The sequence below is a fragment of the Lathyrus oleraceus genome, chromosome 6, assembly GCF_024323335.1.
Source record: "Lathyrus oleraceus cultivar Zhongwan6 chromosome 6, CAAS_Psat_ZW6_1.0, whole genome shotgun sequence".
NCBI classification, from domain to species: Eukaryota; Viridiplantae; Streptophyta; class Magnoliopsida; order Fabales; family Fabaceae; genus Lathyrus; species Lathyrus oleraceus.
In genome coordinates, this window is record NC_066584.1 from 497148566 (window position 1) to 497154607 (window position 6042).

At 31.4% G+C, this 6042-nt stretch overlaps 1 pseudogene; it reads left to right on the forward strand.

The window, feature by feature from the left end:
* Nucleotides 1–1423: 1423 nt before the first annotated feature.
* On the forward strand, nucleotides 1424–3336 carry LOC127098449 (uncharacterized; annotated as a pseudogene).
* Nucleotides 3337–6042: the final 2706 nt, after the last annotated feature.

Genomic DNA, 6042 nt, shown 5'->3' on the forward strand with positions numbered 1-6042 from the left:
TTTCATTATAATGTATTGCATTAAACAATATTAATTTTCATTTTTAATATGATTTTGTTTGTAATTTATTTTATGTTTAGACATACCAAAATATAATGTATGGATCCGCCCCTGTTACGACTAGTAGAAGTATTATATTAGGAGTTCCATCCACCTTGTCGTGGTCTCAAAACCCTAGGACAAGTCTATCTTCCTCTTGCCTTTGGACTGATGCTGATGATTCGAATGAACTTCTTGATGGAACACCTTTCTTGCTAGAAGATCTGATACCAACTCTATCAACGACGAAGGTAAGAGATGATCTGGGTGTTGGATGAGCTATGGCGTTTTCTATGGTTGGATAAAAAACTTCCTCGTTCGAGCGTAATCGTTGTTATGATTAGTGACTTTGGATTAAAAAAAAATTGATTGTGAAAATTTAAAGCAATTATGGATTAGAGAGGGTATCTCAAATCTCATGTGATATGCCTTAATATATGAATGAATGTTATGGACGTTCCCTACAATTTCGACGTGAAATGCAAGAACCCGTGTGATGACTTCTAATAGTTAGCAACAACCCCTAACATGAATCTAACGAGGAGCTCAAAAGTAGAGTATCATTGCACGTCCAATGTTTTAATGACATGACTGATAAATGAACTTCCATCTTTGAAGAAATGACCGACCCATAACACCTTCCAAATAAATCATTCAAATTCCCATCTTTATGATGTCCTTGTTTTGATCTGGATAGTGGATAAAATTTAATCAATAATAATTTTTATAATTTAGTAACATCCAAAATGTATAAATTAAATCTAATAGTTTTGCAATGGATAAGAGTGTCGACACTTATTTTCTAGATATATACATCCAATAACTTTTCCTTTTAAAAATATCTAATTTAATTCATTATTTCGTTCATACACGTTGAAAAGACTATAATAAAAAGAAAAATATAATTACACTTTTAAGGAAATATTTTTATCATATATTATTGTATTTATTTTTTAATAAATAAAAAAATAAAATATTGAACTTTTAATAAATGATACAAATAAAATTAATTAAAAAGTATAATTTAAAAAATCAATAAATATTATACTAAATATTAAATATGGAATGGTATCAATTAAAAAATGTCCATTCATATCAAAGTAATATAAGTTTAGCTTTTCTCATTAAAGAAAATAGGATATGCTGCTGATTTTGTCACATTTACATTTTAAAATTATTTTAATAATATAATAAGTTTTTGGATTTTTTATTAAATAATAATATAAAATTATTCTATTAGACAATAAAATAAAATATTTATATTTTCATTATATATCCATTAAACTCTTCTAATTAATAATATAAAATTGTAAAATATCTACAAATATAAAAAAAAATCAATGTGATAGAACCAACAGCTATATCTATATATTGAAACAACTATAAATGTAAAAGCAAATTTGCCTGCAATTCACTAAAATGGAGACTAAAATTAATTCCATTGGTGTTCATGGTTGGGCCGACACGAGATGGTTTGTCGTGTTCGCCTCTTTTTTAATCATGTCCGTTGCTGGAGCCACCTACATGTTTGGTCTATACTCCAACGACTTAAAAACAATACTTGGCTATGACCAAAGCACACTAAACCTCCTTAGTTTCTTCAAAGATTTTGGTGCCAACGTTGGTATTCTTGCCGGATTAGTCAATGAAGTATATCCACCTTGGGTAGTTCTAACCATTGGTGCTATTCTCAATTTCTTTGGTTACTTCATGATTTGGTTATCCGTAACCAAGAAAATAGCAACACCAAAAGTCTGGCAAATGTGTCTTTACATTTGCATTGGTGCTAACTCTCAGTCTTTCGCAAACACCGGTTCACTTGTTACCTGTGTGAAGAATTTCCCCGAGTCTCGCGGCGCTGTTTTGGGAGTTCTGAAAGGCTATGTTGGTCTCAGTGGCGCTATCATAACTCAGCTTTACTCAGCTTTTTACTATGATGACACCAAGGCTTTGATTCTGTTAATAGGCTGGCTTCCCGCCGTTGTTTCTTTCGCTTTTCTCCGTACCGTTCGATACATGAAACTTTCGACAAGTTAACGAGATTAAGGTGTTTTATAATTTCTTGTATATTTCACTCGGTCTTGCTGGTTTTTTGTTGGCTATGATTATCATACAGAAGAAGACTAATTTCACACAGAGTGAGTTTGGTTTAAGTGCGGCAGTGGTTATTTTCTTGCTTCTTCTTCCACTTGTTGTTGTTTTTATCGAAGAGAACAAGATTTGGCGGAGTAAGAAACTCGCTTTGGTTGATTCTTCGCCGGTGAAAATAGTAACAGAAGGTGAAATTGCAGAAACTGAAAAAGTCAATGCTGTTCATTCAGTTTCAGTTTCATCTCCAAAGAAAGATCCAAAATGGTATGAAGATGTGTTTCATCCACCTGCAAGAGGTGAGGATTATACAATTCTTCAAGCACTTTTCAGCATTGACATGTTGATACTCTTCGTGGCATGTATCTCCGGTGTTGGTGGAGCGTTAACAGCGATCGATAATCTTAACCAGATCGGAACATCGCTTCGATATCCAAAGAAAAGCATAAGCACTTTTGTGTCATTAGTAAGTATTTGGAATTATCTCGGACGAGTTTTCTCAGGATTTGTTTCAGAACATGTTCTAACAAAGTACAAATTTCCTCGTCCTCTTATGCTTACTTTAACTCTCTTCATATCATGTGTTGGACATCTTTTGATAGCATTTGATGTTCCGAATGGTCTCTACGCAGCATCGGTGATTATTGGATTTTGTTTTGGTGCGCAATGGCCATTACTTTTCGCCATAATTTCAGAACTTTTTGGGCTTAAATATTATGCAACTTTGTATAATTTTGGAAATGTAGCAAGTCCTCTTGGGTTATATGTTCTTAATGTGATGGTCACTGGTTATTTGTATGACAAAGAAGGTACAAAGCAATTGGAAGCATTTGGACTAAAGAGAAAAGAAGGACAACAATTGAATTGTGTTGGCGTTGATTGTTTCAAATTATCTTTTATTATTATTACAACTGCAACTTTTTTTGGGTGCGATTGTCTCACTTACTTTAGTGGCGAGAACAAGAAAGTTTTACAAAGGTGATATATACAAAAAGGTATAAGGTAGAAGCCGAAATAGTGGAAGTAAAGAACACCGGAAAGACGGAGAAAGGCGCTAAGAAATAAAGTTCATGTTCACACCGATTTTTCAAATATATGAACTTTACCATTATCAAATTTTTAAGATTGTAAAGAAGAGTTATTCTTAGCGAATATTTGAAGATTGTAAAATAAAAATAAAAATACAAGAATAAAATGAGCTTAATCATTTGAATTTTCTCTTGAATTATTTCTTAGTAATTATTATTTAAATCCTAATATGAGAATAAAATGAGCTTTTAGTAGTTGTTGTCAATGGTGAAATTGATTTTTGATATCTACAATCCTAATAATGCATCAAATAAAGATTGTAGATATCAAAAATCAATTTCATCTAAGAATAAAATGAGCTTAATCATTCAAGAATCAAATATATTGACATAAGACACGATTTATTAAGAGATCATGTGCTTAAGAAGCATGTGAAACTTGAATTCGTTGATACTCGTGCACAATTAGCTGGTATATTTATTAAACTTTTTTTCAAAGAACCTTTCATCAAAATTAGAACAAAAATTGGTATCTTAGATGAAATTGATTTTTGATATCTACAATCTTTGTTTGATGCATTATTGTTTTTCTTCTTTTTGATAATGTCAAAAGGGAGAGAAAGTATATGGTGTGCTTTTGTTAATCTTATTTTAGGATACCAAAGCTTAAATTACAAAACAAGAGGGAGATATACAAGATAAGGGGAGTATCAAATGTCAGAACAAAAAAATTCAAATCATGCTTTTTGTCATCATAAAAAAGGGGAAGATTGTGAAGAAGATCTCACATATAAAATTGATTGGGTTTTAATGAAGACAACAATATCAACAAAGAAGAAAAATGTGAAGACAATAAAATTTCAAAAGCAAATGAAAAAATCATTAAGTTAACGGTAAAAGTCTTTATCTTTGATATATCACTTCTAAGGCCAAATATTACTTAAAGGCTCATAAAAACTTATATAATAAAAAGATGACTTTCATTTTTTTTAAAAGGTAAAAATCATTGAAATAGACTTTAAAATTTGAGTTTTCAAAGAAATCAGTGAAAGCATGTAGTCAATTACCACGTGCTTGTAATCGATTACATCACGCTGAAACAAACTTTTTCATGAACCATTGTGACTTTCAAGCTTTGCAATGGTTCATGATGATGCTCTTTAAAGTGTTTAATTGATTCATGATGTCTTCTATGATTCTATAAATATTGGTTAACAAACCTGAAAATATTAAAGAACTTTCAAACAAGATTAAAGAACCTATATTACACATTTATTCATTTTTAAGTGGTTTTTTACAATCCGAAGTTTTAAGACTTTGTTAAAATTTTGAAAAATTAGGAAAAGAGTTATGAGCTATAAGTGATATTAATCGGAAAAATGATATTGATAATAAGTTTGTTATCCTAGTATTGATTTGAAGATTCTACAACCTACAAAAAGTTCTTCATTTCTTAAAAAGAATGAGTGTAAGTGATTCTTACTTCATCAGTGTTGGTGAAAGTGTATGTAAAATATAAAGTGGTGCGCTTTCTTGATTTGATATTAAGATTTATTTTGAGAAGATTCTTGGTGTGAGGATTGTAATTGAAAATCTTGATACATAATGGAAATCCTCTAACCAGAAAGAGGGATTGGATGTACCCTTCAGTTGGAGAAGGTGAACTAGGATACAAATTATTTGTGTTCTTCTTCTCCCTTACCTTTTGCATTCAACCTTTTAATTTTTTTAGCACTTTACTTATTGAAATTTTTGAATTAATTATTAGTTCACAAATTCGCTTCTGATAAAATAATTTTCAAAAATAAGCACTGAAATTCAGAAAAAATCTGGCAATCCTAATTCACCCCCTATTAGGTTGCTATCTATTGTTTACAAGAATCACAATTTTTACATATATGCAAACAAAAGACCCTCGCTTAGCACATCATCGACATATATTATTCTATTCATAGTAAGTACATTTGGCATCCACTGCAGGGTCCGGTAAAATTGATCTGGACCACAAGTTTAATCCCTAAGACAAGATTACAATGGTGACAATAATAAGGATGACGTTGACTCCATTTTTGGTGGCCACGACGGTAATGAGGATGAACCCCAAGGAAGAGAGATGAAAGAAGCGATACATAGAAATATGTTGGAGTTACAGGGTGGAGCTTCTTGATCAAGTGACTCTAAAAACAAGAGGAGGTGAATAGTGTGGGTTTGAAAAATTATTTAAAAAAAAAACTTTGACAAAATTAGATTTTGAAATATGTGTAAAACAAATAGGATAAAAGCAGTGTGTAGCGGTAAATTCATGACCATTAAGCTATGGATAAACTTAACGTCAATTAAACCAGAGTCGCCGCCGCGCTTTTATTGTTTCCAAGGGAAAAGGGAAAAGCACGAACAAAACCCAAAGATAAGAAGTTTTCAAATCAAAACTAATAAAATGCCAGAGATTACAGGTAAGGGGGTTGGTTACACAGAGGGAAGGTGTTAGCACCCAAAGTGTCCTAGGTACTCCTAGGGAGTCCTTTTTTGTGTGTACATGTGTTTTGGTATAAAAGATGTTTACAATAAATAGAGTGTGTGGATGAGAAAAAAATTCATTAATTATATTTTTGTGTTTGACAAGACCTTCGGACTTGTACCTACGTACCAACATAAAATGAGGGATCAAAACCTCGTAGTTCGTGGTAACAATTTCAAGTGAGTGCATTGCTTTTAACAAAACTTTAAATTTAAAAGAGGCACAAAAGGCCTAAAAAGGTTTGAATGAGTGTTAGTTATTTGTCTTTTGAAATTTTAAATCAAGTATAGTTAAGTTCATTTACAAGTTTGGTTAAGAAAAAGAGTTTGAAAATGCAATGGCATAAGACCATAGTTTCTAATTTGCAAC